The sequence below is a fragment of the Bombina bombina genome, chromosome 2 (genome assembly GCF_027579735.1).
Source record: "Bombina bombina isolate aBomBom1 chromosome 2, aBomBom1.pri, whole genome shotgun sequence".
Taxonomy (NCBI): Eukaryota; Metazoa; Chordata; class Amphibia; order Anura; family Bombinatoridae; genus Bombina; species Bombina bombina.
In genome coordinates this window covers 442,419,521-442,442,126 of record NC_069500.1, presented here as the reverse complement: position 1 = coordinate 442,442,126, position 22,606 = coordinate 442,419,521, and positions in this window count along the sequence as shown.

The following is a 22,606-nucleotide window of genomic DNA, read 5'->3' as shown; positions in this document are numbered from 1 at the left end:
GTCCTGGTTACTTCAGGCCTGTATTTTAGTCAAATATATGGAAGAAGTGAAAACAGCATCAATCTGCAGGGAGGTGCACGTACCCAGGTCCTGCCAACGACCTCCAATAATGTCCAATTCACAAAAAGAACAGCACCATCCAAAGATAAGTTAAAAGTGTATCTTTATTGGGACATCTCCAAACACAGCACAAAACACGACGTTTCGGTCAGATGACCTTAATCATGTGGTTAAAAACAAGACCTATGACCACTCCTTATATACCCACCTTGGGGGAGGTGATAATTACCTATACAGGTGAATTTTATACATTCTGTTTCAACATTGAACTCTTTAGCACCCTCTAGTGGCAAAACAAGGTCATTTATCATTCTTACACATTACTTGGCAAACTCACAGGCAAAAAAACGAAGAAAAAAAGGATGACAGTATATATATATATACATACATAATTACTTATAGCATTTCAATAGATATATGAAAAAATGCAAAAACCCTTGAGAGAAGATATGATAATATCCCACACATATATAGTTAAAATAAATGTTTCCAATCACATAGCCAGAATGTTGACAGAAATGAATAAATCTCAAGTGGAACTAGCTCACATTGTAATGTTCCAATCTATCTCTTTATTCATTCCATATGGAATGAGGGATTGCAGAGTATAAATCCAAAAAGTCTCTCTACTTTTTAATAATTTTTGTCTATTCCCCCCTCTTCTTGGTCTCTTAACTTGCTCAATTATCTGAAATCTCAACTGAGAAATACTATGTCCTGCAGTCAAAAAATGATTGGCAACAGGGGCTTCTTTAATGCCACACCGTATGTTAGATTTATGTTCATTTATTCTATCTCTTATCGACTCTCCTATGTAAATTTTGGAACAAGGACATTTAATCAGATAGATTATATAATCAGAGTTGCAAGTAAAGAAGCCTGGTATTTTATATTTCCTTCCATTAAGAGGGTGAAGAAAACTATCCCCTCTAATGATATTATTACAATTACAGCAATTGAGACAGGGGAAACATCCTAACTTGGGAGTAGATAACACTGTTTGAACTTGTTTCTTTTTTGGACCTATATCTGCTTTTATTAATGAATCTTTAATATTTACATCGCCTGTATGCAGGCATAGGTAACTGTTGGAAATCAATAACATTAGGATTCAAATCTTTTATGGTGGACCAATGTTTCTTAATAATGTTATTGATCTTATTACTTAAAGGGTTAAATCTAGATATGAAAATCATACGTTTATTTTTATTCTTCTCTTGTCTCTTGTCTAAATTATATTCTCCTTTAAGAATAGTTTGTCTGGGAATATTTTCTACTTCTTTAATATGGCGTTCAATCAAGGGCTTTGGATAACCCATCTGTAGAAACAGATTACCCATTTCTCTAAGTCTACTGTGAGCTAGCTGATCATCTGAAACAATTTTTTTAACTCTTAAGAGCTGACTCTTGGGAAGACTGTTAATAAGAGGTGGATAGTGTGCACTTTCATATTTCAATAAGTTGTTCCTATCACTTTCTTTCCTAAATAAATCAACCTTTAGTTCTCTACCATTCTTTTGAATAGTAGTATCCAAAAAATCTATAGATACCTCACTACATACCAATTTCAGTTTAATGTGTCTAGTTGAAATATTGAGGTCATCTACAAAGGACTGCAGTGAGCCAATGTCACCCCCCCCATATGCCAAAAATATTGTCTATATATCTATACCAACATAATCCATATTTTTGGAATGCTTTCTGAGTGTATACAAACCTCTCTTCATAAATATTCATAAAGACATTGGCATATGTGGGGGCGACATTGGACCCCATCGCAGTCCCCTGGCATTGAATGTAAAAAGTATCCTGAAAAAGAAAATAATTGTGGTATAAAATTAACTGTAGTAGCTCAAGAATAAAATTACATTGAGAATTGGAGAATTTACCACTAGACATAATGGTTTGTTTCATAGCACCCATCCCGCTCTCATGTGTGATTGATGTATACAATGATGTTACATCTAATGAGAATAAGATAAATTTGTCACTTTGTAATTCTAAGGAATCTAACTTTGTTATAAAATCCCCAGTATCCCTAATGTAAGACATAGATTGAGTAGCAAACGGTCTTAATACTCTGTCAAGATATTTAGATACATTGGATAGAATAGAATCTGTGCTGGCTACTATGGGGCGACCAGGTGGAGCAAAACTATCTTTGTGTATTTTGGGCAGTGTGTAAAGGACTGGTATAGAGAATGAATCAGGTATTAAATACTTCTGTTCTTTTACAGAAATAAGTCCATTACACACTGCCCTATTGACACAATTAACAAGACATTTCTTGATCCCAAAAGATGGATCAGTATTCAAAACCTTATATACATTCTGGTCTGAAAGTTGTTTCTCAATTTCTTGTATATAGTATGTTTTATCTAGGATGACAGTTGCGCCGCCCTTATCGGCCTGTTTACAAATAATATCTTTGTTCTCCTTTAATTTAGACAGGGCAAGCCATTCAGCCTTAGAGAAATTATTTTGCCTGTTAGATGTTATAGATACACGACTTTTTTCTTTCAATATATTGATATCCCTTAACACTAGCTGTATAAATGTTTCAATGCTATTGTTATAGACATTAGGTGTAAAAGAACTTTTGTTTTTAAGATCTAAAGTGTTTAAAGACAAGGGATTTTCATCATGCAGCAATTCATTACATCTCAATATGTCATTATTCTTAGACTCTAATGTTGCAAAATATGCCTTTAACTTAATGTTCCTAAAAAAAGAAAAAAGATCACGTTGTAATTCAAAAAAGTCACATTTAGTAACCGGACAAAAAGATAGTCCTTTCTGAAGTACTTCTCTTTCGACATCATTAAGAGCATATGCAGAGATGTTTACCGTTAGTTCCGGTTGCTCTGATGTTCCTTGCTGCGAGTTATTCTCTGAGCTTTTGGTGCTTTCGCAGCTGACTTCTTCTTGCTTGCGGCGGTGTTTGCGGCCGCCTCGCTTCCGCTTCCGCTCCCGTCTGAGTCCCCCGACGTATTGGCTGATGATGATTGGCTAGTGTCGTCATTACGCCAACGGCGTTGTCTCCGCCAATGGGGTGCGCCTGATCTTTTTCCATCATCCTGTGTGTCCTTCTTCCAACGATACACATTATCGTTTCTGTAATCTTCTTCATCTCTATGGAACTTTTGTCGTTTCCGGCTCTCTATCGTTGTCTTCAACTCTGTAATAGTTGTCTTGACAGATGTCAGAAGTTTGTCCAGATCCTCAGATGACAAAGAGGCTTTTAGTACACTCTCCAATCTTGTCAACTCTTCTTTCTGCACATCTAAGTCTCGCTGTAAGTATTCCACAGTTAATACCAGCAAATCAAAAGAACACTTGTTGAGTATGTGAGTAAACTTTTCACGATATTCTTTATTTTCACACATCAGAGTAGGTCTAACATTCATACGTAGCCCTCTAGGGATCCGTCGGACTCGATAATATTCTGCCAATGTAGTGGCATGTAGGTCATAGGCTAGATTCTTTTTGGATATTCTTTCATATTCTCTAGATGAATTTTCAACCGGTGGGGTTTGTAAAAAGGTTCTTGAACCCCGCACCAGGGTAGTAATCCGTGAGGCTTCCAAGTCACTGTAAGTAAACGTTTTGCTTAGAGGTTCAGTCCCATTTAATTCCATTATGCTTGTAATGTAACACAGCAGCAGTGATGCACGTAATCAAAGGCAGTCAATATATCAAATATATGGAAGAAGTGAAAACAGCATCAATCTGCAGGGAGGTGCACGTACCCAGGTCCTGCCAACGACCTCCAATAATGTCCAATTCACAAAAAGAACAGCACCATCCAAAGATAAGTTAAAAGTGTATCTTTATTGGGACATCTTCAAACACAGCACAAAACACGACGTTTCGGTCAGATGACCTTAATCATGTGGTTAAAAACAAGATCTATGACCACTCCTTATATACCCACCTGTGTTTGGAGATGTCCCAATAAAGATACACTTTTAACTTATCTTTGGATGGTGCTGTATTTTAGTCAGTTGTTCCAATGGGAGCCTTTCCTTGATTTTTAGTTTTTTAAGCTTTCTCAGGTTGAGCCATTGCATTCCACAGATATTTATTTTTTATCTTGGAAGGTTTTCTTTATTTTCCACGTTCTATCCTGCTCCGAGAGTTTCGATCTCTCGGCTTGCAGTGTGATTTTCCTTATCTCATATTTCTTTCAGATAAGGCAGTTCTCCGTACCAAGTTTTTTTTCTTTTTTTCTTCCTAAGGTGGTTTCGACCAGGAATGTTAATCAGGAAAATGCTGTTCCTTCTCTCTGTCCTAATCCTTTTTCTCATGAGGATCATCTTTTACACAACTTAGACGTTGTGCATGCTCTTAAAATCTATTTGCTGGCTACAAAGAACTTTGTTAGTCTTCTGCTTTTTTGTTTGCTTTTCTGGGACACGTAAAGGTCAAAAGGCTACTTCTCTATCTCTTTGGTTGAGAAGTATTATTCGTTTGGCATATGAGACTGCTGGACAGCAGCCTCCTGAGAAAATTACAGTTCATTCCACCAGGGCAGTGTCTTCCTCATGGGCCTTTAAGATGAGGCGACTGTTTGACAGATCTGTAAGGCTGTGACTTGGTCTTTTTTTGCACATTTTTTCTAAACTGTATAATTTTTACATTTGTGCCTCGGCTAAGGTGTTTTTTTTTTAGGAGAAAGGTTCTTCAAGCAATGGTGCCTTCTGTATAGGCTAACTTTCTTGTCCCTCCCTTATCATCTGTGTCCTCTAGCTTGGGTATTGATTCCCAACAGTAATTGATGATGATCCGTGGACTCACTGTGTCATTAGAAAGAAAACAAAATTTATGCTTACCTGATAAATTTATTCATTTCTTGACACGGTGAGTCCACGGCCCTCCCTGTTTTTCCGACAATTTTGTTTATAACAACATCAGGCACCTCTGCACCTTGGGTTACTTCCTTTCTCTCCTTTTCCTTCGGTCGAATGACTTGGGTTTGTGGGAAGGGGAGTGATACTTAACAGCTTTGCTGTAGTGCTCTTTGCCTCCTCCTGCTGGCCAGGAGTGCAATTTCCAAAAGTAATTGATGATGATTCGTGGACTCACTGTGTCAAGAAATAAATACATTTTATCAGGTAAGTATCTTTTTTTTTTTTTTATAGTTTTTACAATTCTTGGAGTGCTGTAATACACCTTTTTAATAAATTAATTCAATGTATAAGCACGTATTTCACTACCTTTAAAATATATCAATTTTTAAAAAGACAAATACAATTACACTCATAATAGAGGACTGACAAGTTCCATCCCCACCTAGAGTAGGTAGAAATCTTTCACACCCCTGTGGTAGATTTTATTCAAGTTGTGTGTCCCTTATTTACTTATAAATTTGAACTTTTTTTTCCTGAGGTACTCAAAAGTAGCATTTTTAGGAAATAACTTTGCAGAAGTATCATAATATGAGAAAACGACACCATATGAAATGCAAACAACTTTATATATTGGTGTTATTTTCTGGAGCGTATATTGTAAATAGCAGCATTGGAGTCATAATTTCCTAATAATGTAAACAATTATTTTATTGTCTCACATTTAGCTTCACTTTACCTTCCCAAAACAGCAAAACTTATGATTTTATAATTATATGGGTCAATTAAACGAACAATTAAAAATCAGAATAGAAAATGTATTATTTTTGTCACTATGCACCATCTTGCAATTTATGCAAAAAATAAGTAGCTATGAAATATCTAACCAAACTAATATTACATACATTTAAAGTAACCCATTTAGATAATGTGTGCATGTTCCTAGCCCAGTACAAACTCAGTCAGCATAGCAAAAAATATTAAAACAGAAGAGAAAATAAAGTAAATAATCATCTTATAAAGAATTTCACAAAATATCACCCATGTTTACATTTTCTCCCATTTATTTTAATTCTTACATTTTTGTTATTAGTTCAGACAAACATCAATCTATGAGGCCCTAACATTAACAGTACAACAAAATGAGGCTAGCGGTTACTGTCAGGTTATCACAGTCTGACTATGATCACTTCATAGCTATACGGAAATGAAACCCCTTATTTGAATTGTGAAACCTTGTCCTATTGACTGTTTCACATTGTATACAATAAAAATACAGTTATCAGTGCATTTAAAGGGATAGTAAAGTCCAATTAAACTTTCATGATTTAGATAGGACATGTCATTTTAAACAACTTAATAATGTTCTTTTATCATCAAATTCGCTTTGTTCTTTGGTTTTTTTAGTTGAAAGCTAAACCTAAGTACAATCATATGCTAATTTCTAAGCTGTTGAAGGTCGTCTCTTATCTGAATGCATTTGACAGTTTTTCACAGCTAGAGGGCGTTAGTTCATGTATTTCATATAAATAACACTGAGCTTGTGCACATGGTTATTTAAGTCAGCACTAATTGCCTTAAATGCAAGTCTGTCAAAAGATCTGAGATAAAGAGGAAGTCTGCAGAAGCTTAGATACAAGGTAATTATAGAGGTAAAAAGTATATTTCTATAACAGTGCTGGTTATGCAAAACTGGGGAATGGTAAATAAAGGGATTATCTATCTTTTTAAAGAATAACATATTTGGTGTTTACTATTGCTTTACGTTAATAGTAGCTATGAGTTAATTAGTATGCAGACAATAACTACATGTTCTTACTTATATTGCAAGTTAAATTATTATATACAGTAATATGAACATTTAAAACTTATGTATATCATTTACAATTTAAGTAGTACTTAAAGGGACATTAAACAATAAATAAAAGGTAGATAGAATGATGCATTCAAAGAAAAGATTAGTCTGTGAATAACATGTACATGTATTTTTTTAAGTTTCATTACCTGTTTAAATATTGACAAAATAAGTGTAAAGTTTTAGAGTCTATAAAACAATGGGAGCTGCCATGTTGTAACTTAGGTTACCTTCTCTGCTGTGGCCAATTAGGGACAGTTATAAACAGGTCACTAGAATGTGCAGCCAATGGCTGTGGGATATAACAGTGTTCTGCACTTCCATTTCTAACAGGAACTGAAAAGCTCACTATTTCTGAATGGAATTACAGGAAAAGTGGGCAAAATAATTAATGAAAGTATATTGCAGAGTTTTACATATTTATATACTGTATATATATATATATATATATATATATATATATATATATATATATATATATATATATATATATATAATGTATCATTTTATATTATCATCTCAAAGTGTTTAATGTCCCTTTAAAACGTAAATATTTTAATCCACCTTAAGCCAATATTGTAATACCACCTTTAGTGTTTGATATCCGCGACAGGATAACAAAAACAAGTGATGTATGCTTATTTGAATTTGCTTAAAAATAGAAATACTATTTCTGTTTATCTGCCATCAAATTATATATTGAAAAAATATATCCAATGAAAAATACAGGCTCTTTTCTCTGATCTGACTTATATGATTTGTGATGATGGCAAAGGCCCATAGTCATAATGAATTACACTGATTACAGACAAGAGATCTGAACACAACTCTGTGACCAGAATAATTATGTTATGACTTTCAGTTATTTCTAAAGCATCAGTGTCTTGCACAACCTTGTGATGTCAGATAAAAAAATTGAAAAGTTAAAAAATCAGAAGACATTTACTTGAACCATAAAGGGCAGAATATACAGTACGGTACAATATGCAAGCTAAGCCTATTGATAATTAAAAAAAATATTATTTATATAATACTTTGATCTGAATGAAACATAGATTGATGAAAAAAAGTGTGAAGATTTCTAACATTTAATTTTGCAAAACGTAAATTGCAAATACTATGTAAAATATATAAAAATCAAAACCACCTAACTGGGAGACATACATTTATAGCAGCTAGTGCCATAATATTAAAAGCTCTGTGCAAATATTATTGATATTATTGATTTTTACTTGAAAACATAGTGGCAAGTAGTAAATCATTTTAATTTGGTTCATCTACACTTACCAATGGTCAACAAAAATGTACTCACTGTAAATAGTTTATAAACGATGATTCCCTCCCATATGGGACTTCAAGCTGCTAAATCACATTCTTAACATTGTCCATATGTTCCCTGTGCAATCGATTTTTAGTGGAACTCCTGGAATTTTGTTTAATAATAAATTATGTTTTGCTTTGAAAATAAATACTTTTTACAGATGCCTGGAACTGTGTTAAAGTCAAATACTACCCCAGAAAATGCCATTTTATTTATAGTTACATCTGAATAGGATGTGCAGAATGTTTTCAACTATATAAATATTTTTTTTAAACAAACAGCGCATCCTATCCAAATTTAACTATAAATAAAATGGCATATTCTTGGGCAGTATATATACTTCACAAACAATTTGAGGGCACTCACAGGTCCTTTAAAAAGTTCATTTTTAGTGCTGTTTCTTTAAAAATTGAACATTTTGGCTTACATTTAAGCCTTTTTTTTTTTTTTTTAAAGATTTAAGTACACTTAAAGGGACACTAAACCCACATTTTTTTTCTTTCATGATTAAGATAGAGCATGCAGTTTTAAGCAACTTTCTAATTTACTACTATTATAATTTTTTCTTCGTTCTCTTGCTATCTTTATTTAAAAAGCATGAATGTGATGCATAGGAGCAGGTCCATTTTTGGTTGAGAACCTGGGTTATGCTTGCTTATTGGTGGGTAAATGTAAGCCTCTAATAAGCAAGCGCTATCCATGGTGCTGAACCTAAAATTGGCTGGCTGCTAAGATTTACATTTATGATTTTTGAATAAAGATAGCAAGACAACAAAGAAAAATTGATAATAGGAGTAAATTAGAAAGTTGCTTAAAATTTCATGCTCTTTCTGAATCATGAAAGGAAAAAAAATAGTTCAGTGTCCCTTTAAAGGACCAATAAATACAGTAGATTTGCATAATTAACAAATGTGTTATAACAAGACAATGCAATGCTACTTAGTCTGAACAAATGAGTAGTAGATTTTTTTCTGCCAAATTTCAGTTATGCCTATTTCCACTCCTCCTGTATCATGTGACAGCCATAAGCCAATCAGAAATGCATATAGTATATTCTGTGAATTCTTGCAGATGCTCACTAGCAGCTGGTAAATCAAAAAGTGTAAATATTAAAACGTCTGTACACATTTTGTTAATGGAAGTAAATTGGAAAGTTGTTTAAAATTGCATGCTCTTTCTAAATCATGAAAGTTTAATTTTGACTTGAGTGTTCCTTTTTTCACGAGTAAGCTTGTGCTGTACACTGGGTATGAGTTTAAAGATGGGGTATGTGAAATTTGGGGTGCGATCCGATATAGATCGTAGTTTGCGGCGCAAGCGAGGGAACCCCCGCCGTCCGTAGTTTCAGCTCACAACTCGAGCTATCCCATATACGGCGCCGTCAGAGGCTAAAGTGCCGTAAGTCTGACAAACTAGCGATGTCCAGAAATCTGCGTAAGTACAAATTTCTGGAGTCGCCAGTGACTTACGGCACTTTAGAAATTGCCGGCGCCTACAAAACCTGACTAAGTTATAAAATCACCCGTACTGTCTAACACGCCTCCCAAACATAGCCCGACACGTCTAACCCTCTATCCTCTATCCCCCCTCACTATCCTAACAATAAAAAATGTATTAACCCCTAAACCGCTGCTCCTGGACCCCGCCGCCACCTAATAAAGTTATTAACCCCTAAACCGCCGCTCCCGGACCCCGCCGCCAGCTATATTAAATCTATAACCCCTAATGTGAGCTCCTACCCCGCTGCCATCTACCTTACCTACCCCCTAAAGTGAGCCCCTTACACCGCCGACCTCTACCTTACCTACCCCCTAAAGTGAGCCCCTACCCCGCCACCATCTACCTTACCTACCCCCTAAAGTGAGCCCCTTACACCACCGCCATCTACCTTACCTACCCCCTAAAGTGAGCTCCTACCCCGCCGCCATCTATTTTAAAAATATTAACCCCTAATTTAATCCCCCTACACCACCGCCACCTATATTAAACACATTAACCCCTAATCTAATCCCCCTACATCGCTGCCACCTATATTAAACACATTAACCCCTAATCTAATCCCCCTACACCGCCGCCAGCTATATTAACTATATTAACCCTAATTATATTAGGGTTAATATAGTTAATATCGTTATTATATTATATATATTAACTATATTAACCCTAATTATATTAGGGTTAATATAGTTAATATCGTTATTATATTATATATATATTAAGTATGATAACCCTATCTAACTCTAACATCCCTAACTAAATTCTTATTAAAATAAATCTAATTAATATTAATATTATTAATTAAAATATTCCTATTTAAATCTAAATACTTACCTATAAAATAAACCCTAAGATAGCTACAATGTAATTAATAATTACATTGTAGCTATTTTAGGGTTTATATTTATTTTACAGGTAACTTGGTATTTATTTTAACTAGGTACAATAGCTATTAAATAGTTAATAACTATTTAATAGCTACCTAGTTAAAATAATTACCAATTTACCTGTAAAATAAATCCTAACCTAAGTTACAAATACACCTACACTATCAATAAATTAAATAAACTACAAATATCTAAACTAAAATACAATTAAATAAACTAAACTAAATTACAAAAAAAACTAAACACTAAATTACAAAAAATAAAAAAGATTACAAGATTTTTAAGCTAATTACACATATTCTAAGCCCCCTAATAAAATAATAAAGCCCCCCAAAATAAAAAAATTTCCCTACCCTATTCTAAATTAAAAAAGTTAACAGCTCTTTTACCTTACCAGCCCTTAAAAGGGCCCCAAAGAAAACAGCTCTTTTGCCTGTAAAAACCCCCCACAATACCACCCCCCCAACATTACAACCCACCACCCACATACCCCTATTCTAAACTCACCCAAACCCCCCTTAAAAAAACCTAACACTAGCCCCCGGAAGATCTCCCTACCTTGTCTTCACCCAGCCGGGCAGAACTCTTCATCTGATCCGGGCGATGTCTTCAATCAAGTGGCAGAGAAGTCTTCTTCCATCCGGGCGATGTCTTCAAGCAAGCAGCAAAGAAGTCTTCTTCCATCCGGGCGATGTCTTCAAGCAAGCGGCAGAGAAGTCTTCTCCCATCCGGCGATGTCTTCAAGCAAAGCGGCATCTTCAATCTTCTTTCTTCGCTCCTTCGCCGCGGAGCATCCATCCGGCACAACGACTGAACGAGGAATGAGGTACCTTTAAATGACGTCATCCAAGATGGCGTCTGTCGAATTCCGATTGGCTGATAGGATTCTATCAGCCAATCAGAATTAAGGTAGAAAAATCTGATTGGCTGATTGAATCAGCCAATCAGATTCGAGTTCAATCCGATTGGCTGAACCAATCAGCCAATCGGATTGAACTTGAATCCGATTGGCTGATTCAATCTGCCAATCGGATTGAACATGAATCTGATTGGCTGATTCAATCAGCCAATCAGATTTTTCTACCTTAATTCCGATTGGCTGATAGAATCCTATCAGCCAATCGGAATTCGACAGACGCCATCTTGGATGACGTCATTTAAAGGTACCTCATTCCTCGTTCAGTCGTCGTGCCGGATGGATGCTCCGCGACGGAGGAGCGAAGAAAGAAGATTGAAGATGCCGCTTTGCTTGAAGACATTGCCGGATGGAAGAAGACTTCTCTGCCGCTTGCTTGAAAACATCGCCGGGATGAAGACTTCTTTGCTGCTTGATTGAAGACATCACCGGATGGAAGAAGACTTCTCTGCTGCTTGATTGAAGACATCGCCCGGATCGGATGAAGAGTTCTGCCCGGCTGGGTGAATACAAGGTAGGGAGATCTTCAGGGGGGTAGTGTTAGGTTTTTTAAGGGGGGTTTGGGTGGGTTTAGAATAGGGGTATGTGGGTTGTAATGTTGGGGGGTGGTATTGTGTTTTTTTTTACAGGCAAAAGAGCTGTTTTCTTTGGGGCATGCCGCGCAAAAGGCCCTTTTAAGGGCTGGTAAGGTAAAAGAGCTGTTAACTTTTTTAATTTAGAATAGGGTAGGGAAATTTTTTTATTTTGGGGGGCTTTATTATTTTATTAGGGGGCTTAGAATAGGTGTAATTAGATAAAAATCTTGTAATTTTTTTTATTTTTATATATATATCTATATTTTTAAAATAGATGGCGGCGGGGTAGGAGCTCACTTTAGGGGGTAGGTAAGGTAGATGGCGGCGGGGTAGGGGCTACCTTTAGGGGGTAGGTAAGGTAGATGGCGGCGGTGTAAGGGGCTCACATTAAGGGCTATGTAATATAGCTGGCGACGGTGTAGGGGGATCACATTAGGGGGTTATACTTTTAATGTAGGTGGCGGCGGGGTCTGGGAGCGGCGGTTTAGGGGTTAAATACTTTATTAGGGATTGTGGTGGGGGATCGCGGTTGACAGGTAGATAGACATTGCGCATGCGTTAGGTGTTAGGTTTTATTTAGCAGATCGTGGTTGACAGGTAGATAGACATTGTGCATGCGTTAGGTGTTAGGTTTTATTTAGCAGGTAGTTTAGGGAGTTACGGGGCTCCAATAGACAGCGTAAGGCTTACTACGGCTGCATTTTGTGGCGAGGTGAAAATGGAGTAAGATTTCTCCATTTTCGCCACGTAAGTGCTTACGCTGTATATTGGATACCAAACTGTGCGGGTTTGGTATACCTGCCTATGGCCCAAAAAATTACGGGCGAAGGCAGAAATATACGAGCGTAACTTCTAGGTTACGCCGTATATAGGATACCAAACCCTCGCAAAATTCGGCGTTGCCGGCTTTTGCGGGCGACGCTGCATATCGTATCGGGCCCCAAATGTGGGGATTGATGATTTTGAGCCAGATTACGAGTGGAGCACATTATTGAGCTTACGCGAGTGCGATATTTGCACTCCACTCAGTAATACACTCACACTTCTATGCAGGCTGGTATTAGAGGTGCAGCGCAATGCTAACACAACCTCCTGTTCGTATTGCCAAAAGCTCACGAGAGCGAGCTTCCATAGGCTTTAATGGGTGCCTCATTTTTATGCTGTCAGCCACGGCAAACCACCTAGTGTAGCGCAGGGGGCAATTCGCACAGTGTTGAGCAGCAATAAATATATATATAGTATATAGTATATATATATAAATATATACATATATATTTATGGGTTTATATGTGTATATACAGTGGGTATTGAAAAGAATCACCCCCCCCTTGAAAATAATCACATTTTGTTGCTTTGCAGCCTGAAATAAAGACAGACACAGTTTTTGTTTATCCAGTTGTAATTACTCAGTGCAACTTATAGTATCCAAGTGAAAGATATAACACCAACATGTCAGGCAAAAATAAAGACAATTCAAAAACAGAATCACTGAGTTGGAAAAAGGATCACCCCCATGTGTCAGTATTTTGTTAAACCAACTTTTGCTTTAATTACAACCTTTAGTCTGTTGGGATATGTCTCTACTAAATTAGCACTTCTAGACTGGAGCAGTTCCATTACATTTGATGGTGAACGTTTGTGGACTGCAGTCTTCAAATCATACCATAGATATTCAATGGGGTTTTTAAGTCTGGCCTCTGATTAGGCCCAGCAAGGACATTCACATTTTTCTCCTTCAACCACTCTGTGGTCATTTTTGCTGTGTGCTTTGGGTCATTGTCATGCTGGAAGGTAAACCTTCTTCCCATTAACAACTTCCTGGAAGAGGGCAGCAGATTTTCCTCAAGAATTAGACGGTATTTTGCCCCATCCATTATTCCTTCTATCCTGACAAGTGCTCCAGTGCCTGCTGCAGAGAAACACCCCCATAACAGGATATTACCACCTCCATGCTTTACTGTAGGTATGGTTTTATTTGGATGGTGAGCTGTATTGGATTTCCTCCAGACATATCTTTTGGTGTTGAGGACTATTTCAATTTGAGTCTCATCTGACCATAACACCTTTTTCCATGTGGCCTCAGAATCTCCTAGGTGTGTTATGGCAAAGCTCAGTCGTGACTGCACGTGGCCTTTCTTGAGGAGTACATACAAGCCACATTTGTAGAGAATTCATGATATTGTTCTCATATGCACAAAAACTCCACAGCCCTGAACACTGACAGACAGCTGCAAAGTTCCCAGCAACCCAGGCAGTTAACCCCAGAGCAGCCTGGGTGATAGGTCCGCAGGGGAGCATTACAAACATTATTACCACAACACACAAAAAACCCAGCACTCACCAGCAGATTTACAGCAATGTTTAAAAGCAAAACTGGGGGAAGTCAGTTACATTTGGCGCCAAAGGATCAAGCCCAGGACCACAACAAGTTTTCCCCCTTCCTGGGACCCTAAACCAGCACCCACACAATGCATACTTCCAAACAAACCAACTGGGAACCTCCCAGGGTGACACAGGCTTTTGACTTCCCCCATTTTTGCTTTTAAACATTGCTGTGAATCTGCTAGTTAGTGCTGGGTTTTCTGTGTGTTGTGTTAATAATGTTTGTAATGCTCCCCTGCGGACCTGTCACCCAGGCTACTCTGGGGTTAACTGCCTGGGTTGCTGGGAACTTTGCAGCTGTCTGTCAGTGTTCAGGGCTGTGGAGTTTGCTGTGACTTAGGATGTGTACCCAGTCTGTGAGTGCGGTCCATTCCTGTGTTTTATATATATATATACAGTATATTTATATATATATATATATATATATATATATATATATATATATATATATATATATATATACACAATATATAGGTATATATGCACACATACAGACATATATGTATACACACACTGTTGCTTTTCAAGCTTTCTAACAGCTTTTTCAAAATTCGGTTTATACCAAATGTTCTCAATATTATCTCCCAATAATTCATGCTATTCATGCTAATAGTGGTATGAAATAGAACAGCAATCAATGTGTCAAATAATGTGCTAGCAAGACAAGTAAATTCTATACTTTACAGTCAACTTTCTCAATTTCTCTCTCATTTTATTTTGATTTAACTTGTCTGTTATATTAGCAACAAATCAAAATAGCAATAAATGGGAACAACGCATAAACAATATATTTAACTCTCATTCACTTCCTGTAACAACATTTCCTTTCATTTGCTGTCATAAAAGATTTATTTTTGTCTTCCAAATTGGAATTTTTTTTTTAAAACTACTTATTTTTAGAGGATGATTTGGTCTGTAAAAAAAATCTCACAGGATATATTTAATTTGCATAATTCATACCTTTTTATTATTCTTTCTCTTACAAGTAACCAGGTTTGAAATACTGAGAATAAAAAAGAAAATTAATTAATTCCTTTGAAGTCCTTGAAATTTCTGTAGCGGAGAAATAAAAAAGAGTTAACTCAAAACAAGTCATTAACGGGTATAATAAACTTCCAAATTAGACATATTTTCATTCATAAAAAACTTTATTTTCTTGTTTTTTAAAAAAAAGAAAAACATAATATAACCAGTAGCAAAACCCTCATAAGTACAATCATGATAACTTACTTAAAGGGTCATGAAACCCAAAATGTTTCCTTCATGATTCAGATAGATCATAAAATTTTAAACAACTTTCCAATTTACTTAGGCCTAGATTTGGAGTTTGGCGGTAGCCGTGAAAACCAGCTTTAGAGGCTCCTAACGCTGGTTTTAGGCTACCGCCGGTATTTGGAGTCAGTCAAAAAAGGGTCTAACGCTCACTTTTCAGCCGCGACTTTTCCATACCGCAGATCCCCTTACGTCAATTGCGTATCCTATCTTTTCAATGGGATCTTTCTAACTCCGGTATTTAGAGTCGTGGCTGAAGTGAGCGTTAGAATTCTAACGACAAAACTCCAGCCGCAGAAAAAAGTCAATAGTTAAGAGCTTTCTGGGCTAACGCCGGTTCATAAAGCTCTTAACTACTGTGCTCTAAAGTACACTAACACCCATAAACTACCTATGTACCCCTAAACCGAGGCCCCCCCACATCGCCGACACTCGATTTATTTTTTTTAACCCCTAATCTGCCGACCGCCACCTACGTTATACTTATGTACCCCTAATCTGCTGCCCCTAACACCGCCGACCCCTATATTATATTTATTAACCCCTAACCTGCCCCCCACAACGTCGCCGCCAGCTACCTACAATAATTAACCCCTAATCTGCCGACCGCAAAGAGCCGCCACCTACATTATAGCTATGTACCCCTAATCTGCTGCCCCTAACACCGCCGACCCCTATATTATATTTATTAACCCCTAATCTGCCCCCCACAACGTCGCCTCCACCTGCCTACACTTATTAACCCCTAATCTGCCGAGCGGACCGCACCGCTATTATAATAAAGTTATTAACCCCTAATCCGCCTCACTAACCCTATAATAAATAGTATTAACCCCTAATCTGCCCTCCCTAACATCGCCGACACCTAACTTCAAACATTAACCCCTAATCTGCCGACTGGAGCTCACCGCTATTCTAATAAATGTATTAACCCCTAAAGCTAAGTCTAACCCTAACACTAACACCCCCCTAAATTAAATATAATTTTAATCTAACGAAATTAATTAACTCTTATTAAATAAATTATTCCTATTTAAAGCTAAATACTTACCTGTAAAATAAATCCTAATATAGCTACAATATAAATTATAATTATATTATAGCTATTTTAGGATTTATATTTATTTTACAGGTAACTTTGTATTTATTTTAACCAGGTACAATAGCTATTAAATAGTTAAGAACTATTTAATAGCTAAAATAGTTAAAATAATTACAAAATTACCTGTAAAATAAATCCTAACCTAAGTTACAATTAAACCTAACACTACACTTTCAATAAATAAATTAAATAAAATACCTACAATTACCTACAATTAAACCTAACACTACACTATCAATAAATGAATTAAATACAATATCTACAAATACATACAATTAAATAAACTAACTAAAGTACAAAAAATAAAAAAGAACTAAGTTACAAAAAATAAAAAAATATCTACAAACATTAGAAAAATATTACAACAATTTTAAACTAATTACACCTACTCTAAGCCCCCTAATAAAATAACAAAGCCCCCCAAAATAAAAAAATGCCCTACCCTATTCTAAATTACAAAAGTTCAAAGCTCTTTTACCTTACCAGCCCTGAACAGGGCCCTTTGCGGGGCATGCCCCAAGAAATTCAGCTCTTTTGCCTGTAAAAAACACATACAATACCCCCCCCAACATTACAACCCACCACCCACATACCCCTAATCTAACCCAAACCCCCCTTAAATAAACCTAACACTAAGCCCCTGAAGATCTTCCTACCTTATCTTCACCTAACCAGGTATCACCGATCCGTCCTGGCTCCAAAATCTTCATCCAAGCCCAAGCGGGGGCTAGACATCCATCATCCGACGGCTGAAGAAGTCCAGAAAAGGGTCCAAAGTCTTCATCCTATCTGGGAAGAAGAGTAGATCCGGACCGGCAACCATCTTCTTCAAAGCGGCATCTTCTATCTTCATCCGATGAGGACCGGCTCCATCTTGAAGACCTCCATCGCGGATCCATCCTTCTTCTCCGATGACTAGATGACGAATGACGGTTCCTTTAAATGACGTCATCCAAGATGGCGTCCCTCGAATTCCGATTGGCTGATATCAGCCAATCAGATTGAGCTTGCATTCTATTGGCTGATTGGAACAGCCAATAGAATGCGAGCTCAATCTGATTGGCTGATTGGATCAGCCAATCGGATTGAACTTGATTCTGATTGGCTGATTCGATCAGCCAATCAGAATATTCCTACCTTAATTCCGATTGGCTGATAGAATCCTATCAGCCAATCGGAATTCGAGGGACGCCATCTTGGATGACGTCATTCAAAGGAACCGTCATTCGTCGTCTAGTCGTCGGAGAAGAAGGATGGATCCGCGATGGAGGTCTTCAAGATGGAGCCGGTCCTCATCGGATGAAGATAGAAGATGCCGCTTTGAAGAAGATGGTTGCCGGTCCGGATCTACTCTTCTTCCCGGATAGGATGAAGACTTTGGACCCTCTTCTGGACTTCTTCAGCCGTCGGATGATGGATGTCTAGCCCCCGCTTGGGCTTGGATGAAGATTTTGGAGCCAGGACGGATCGGTGATACCTGGTTAGGTGAAGATAAGGTAGGAAGATCTTCAGGGGCTTAGTGTTAGGTTTATTTAAGGGGGGTTTGGGTTAGATTAGGGGTATGTGGGTGGTGGGTTGTAATGTTGGGGGGGGTATTGTATGTGTTTTTTTACAGGCAAAAGAGCTGAATTTCTTGGGGCATGCCCCGCAAAGGGCCCTGTTCAGGGCTGGTAAGGTAAAAGAGCTTTGAACTTTTGTAATTTAGAATAGGGTAGGGCATTTTTTTATTTTGGGGGGCTTTGTTATTTTATTAGGGGGCTTAGAGTAGGTGTAATTCATTTAAAATTGTTGTAATATTTTTCTAATGTTTGTAGATATTTTTTTATTTTTTGTAACTTAGTTCTTTTTTATTTTTTGTACTTTAGTTAGTTTATTTAATTGTATTTATTTGTAGATATTGTATTTAATTCATTTATTGATAGTGTAGTGTTAGGTTTAATTGTAGGTAATTGTAGGTATTTAATTTAATTTATTTATTGATAGTGTAGTGTTAGGTTTAATTGTAACTTAGGTTAGGATTTATTTTACAGGTAATTTTGTAATTATTTTAACTATTTTAGCTATTAAATAGTTCTTAACTATTTAATAGCTATTGTACCTGGTTAAAATAAATACAAAGTTACCTGTAAAATAAATATAAATCCTACAATAGCTATAATATAATTATAATTTATATTGTAGCTATATTAGGATTTATTTTACAGGTAAGTATTTAGCTTTAAATAGGAATAATTTATTTAATAAGAGTTAATTAATTTCGTTAGATTAAAATTATATTTAAGTTAGGGGGGTGTTAGTGTTAGGGTTAGACTTAGCTTTAGGGGTTAATACATTTATTAGAATAGCGGTGAGCTCCAGTCGGCAGATTAGGGGTTAATGTTTGAAGTTAGGTGTCGGCAATGTTAGGGAGGGCAGATTAGGGGTTAATACTATTTATTATAGGGTTAGTGATGCGGATTAGGGGTTAATAACTTTATTATAATAGCGGTGCGGTCCGCTCGGCAGATTAGGGGTTAATAAGTGTAGGCAGGTGGAGGCGACGTTGTGGGGGGCAGATTATGGGTTAATAAATATAATATAGGGGTCGGCGGTGTTAGGGGCAGCAGATTAGGGGTACATAGGGATAATGTAAATAGCGGCGGTTTACGGAGCGGCAGATTAGGGGTTAAAAATAATATGCAGGGGTCAGCGATAGCGGGGGCGGCAGAATTAGGGGTTAATAAGTGTAAGGTTAGGGGTGTTTAGACTCGGGGTACATGTTAGGGTGTTAGGTGCAGACGTAGGAAGTGTTTCCCCATAGACAACAATGGGGCTGCGTTAGGAGCTGAACGCGGCTTTTTTGCAGGTGTTAGGTTTTTTTTCAGCTCAAACAGCCCCATTGTTTTCTATGGGGGAATCGTGCACGAGCACGTTTTTGAGGCTTGCCGCGTCCGTAAGCAACTCTGGTATCGAGACACAGCCATTCTGTGGACTCTCAATACCAGAGTTATTTTAAAGGTGCGGCCAGAAAAAAGCCAGCGTTAGATACGCGGGTCGTTACCGACAAAACTCTAAATCTAGCCGTTATATTCTCAAATGTGCTTCATTCTCTTGGTTTCCTTTGTTGAAGGAGCTGCAATGTACTCGGAGCTAGCTGAATACATCGGTAAGCCAAGGAAAGTCTATTTAGGATGTGCTTTTAAACAAAGGATTCAAAGAGAACTCAGAAAATTAGATAATAGATGTAAACTAGAAATTTGTATAAAATTGTAAGCTCTATCTAAATCTTGAAGGAAAATTTTTGATTTAATGTCCCTTTAAAGTGATGTAAACACAGCTGCATTCAAAGAGAGTATGAAATCCTAGTTGAAACAAATGTATAGCGGCACCTTTATTTATACATCATGCCTGAAAGGGTTAAAACACAGGTCTGATCCTAATCAGAGCCTTAACGAAAGATTGCACATCAGGAAGCTCTGTGAGCCTCTTGTGCAGCAAAACAGAAAGGTCCGAAATCTGTCCCTGCAGGGAACAGGCAGAAAGGCCCTTCTTTCTCCAGACCCTCCTGGAGAAAGGAAAGTACCCTGGCAGCTTTAACCTTGTGCCAGGCTAAACCACGCCTGAATGAGAGTGTCAATAACCCTCTTAGAGAAACTTCTCTTGGCTAGGACTAAGCGTTCAATCTCCACATAGTCAGCCACAGAGAATCTAGATTTTGATGAACAAAAGGACCCTGTTCCAGCAGATCCCTGCGACAAGGTAACTTCCACGGAGGAAATGAGGACATCCCCACCAGGTCCGTGAACCACATCCTTCGTGGCCACGATGGAGCAATCAGTATCACTAATGCCTGCTCCTGCTTGATGCGGGCCACTACACAAGGAAGAAGTGGTAACGGCGGAAACATTTAAATTAGGTTGAACCTCCAAGGCACTGCTAATGCATCTATTAGCTCTGCTTAAGGATCCCTGGGCTGCGACCCATATCTGGGTAGCTTGGAATTGAGCCAGGGCACCATAAGATCAATCTCCGGCGTCCCCAATTTGTTGCAAATCTCCGCAAACACCTCGGGATGGAGAGACCATTCCCCCGGATGAAAGGATTATCTGCTGAGGAAATCTGCTTCCCAGTTGCCCACACCCGGAATGTGGATTGCTGACAGCGAGCAGTTGTGGACCTCCGCCCACTCCAGAATCCGAGATACTTCCCTCATTGCTAGGGAGCTCCTCATTCCCCCCTGATGGGTGATGTAAGCCACCAAGGTTTTGTTGTCTGATTGGAATCTGATAAATTGGGATGAACCCAGAAGAGGCCAAGCCTTCAGAGCACTGAACATTGCTCTAAGTTGCAGAATGTTGATTGGGAGGAGGGATTCCTCTCGAGTCCACAGGCCCTGTACCTTCCTAGCACCCCAAACAGCTCCCCATCCTGATAGACTTGTGTCCGTAGTCACAATCTCCCAGGATGGTCTCAAGAAGGACAGGTGATCTGGACAGAGCCACCAGGAGAGCGATTCTCTAGACTGGTTTTCCAGAGAAATCTGTTGAGAATGGTCTTCTGCCAGACAATAGGATGGTGTTTGAACCAGAATATCGTCCAAGTATGGAGCTACTGCTACTGTATACCTCTGGTTCTGGCCACTGCAAAGCAGAGCCCCTAGAACCTTCGTAAAAACTCTTGAAGCAGTAGCTAGACCAAACGGAAGTGCAATAAACTGGAAGTGCTGGTCCAGAAATGCAAAACTTAGGAACTTTGGGTGGTATCTGCATTCAACTTACCTGCCAAATGAATTAATCATTCATGCACCAGATTCCCTCCACCTCTTTTTAAATCCTCTCAGGCCTAATGTGCATTCCATTAGCTTTGAAGTTTTGTTCCAGAACATCAGAGGTCTGTGACTGTTCCATTATGGATTTTACCAGCATATTCAAACGACAGCCTTTCCTTTTAACTAAGCTTAAAATCATCTAATCGCAAGTATCTATATAATTCCCATTTTGTTTCCTGGACCCTGTTACTTAGCAAACTCTGAACTTATTCTATATTACAAGTATGCATTTGGTTATAATCACTCTCTAATTGCTACAACAGCATCATACTCATAACTTTATAACTATTCACTGCTACAAGTTGTCATAGCTGAAATATCTTCCTGCAAATATATTAATATATTCAGAACTCTGCATCTATGTGTTCAGTTAAACAGCTTACCTGTGATTCTCCAATATATGCACAAACAGTATTTAATGCCTTAAACTTTCAATTTGTCTATCACCTGAGCTGCTCAGCTTATTACTCTGGCATACAGCTCTAAATAATATTATGTACTGTGAACCTGCAGCAACTCTTTGCATATTTTTCACCCATGAATCCTGCAGCTACTCCTATTAATTATAAGTCACAGTATCAATTTATGTTTCCATTGAATCCATAATATATTGTATACATATGTTTCATTCTCCATGACTTCTACAATAACTTCTTGTGACTATGAATCTCAGAATATCATCTATCCACGTACAGGATACTCTTCCCCGGGCCAGGGGTCGGTGTCTCCAATTCCCTACCACTGCCCCTGATGGTCTGTGTCCTGAGCGCATATACAATGGAACATGACAAGGGGACAGATAGGAATTTGTTTAAGCACTTTAGGTCCAGAATCATGCAGAAAGTTCCCTCCTTCTTTAGGACCACATAAAGGTTTGAATAGTATCCCAAACTTCTTTCTGCAAGAAATACTGGGACTATGACTCCTAGGGAGAAGAAATCCCCCACCCACCCCAGAAAGACTTTTCTCTTTTCTGGCCTGGAAGACAGGTTTGATCAGAGCAATCTGCCCTTGGGTGGATGAGACTTGAAACCTATCTTGTATCCCTGAGCAATGACCTTCAGGACCTAGTGGTTTTGCACGTC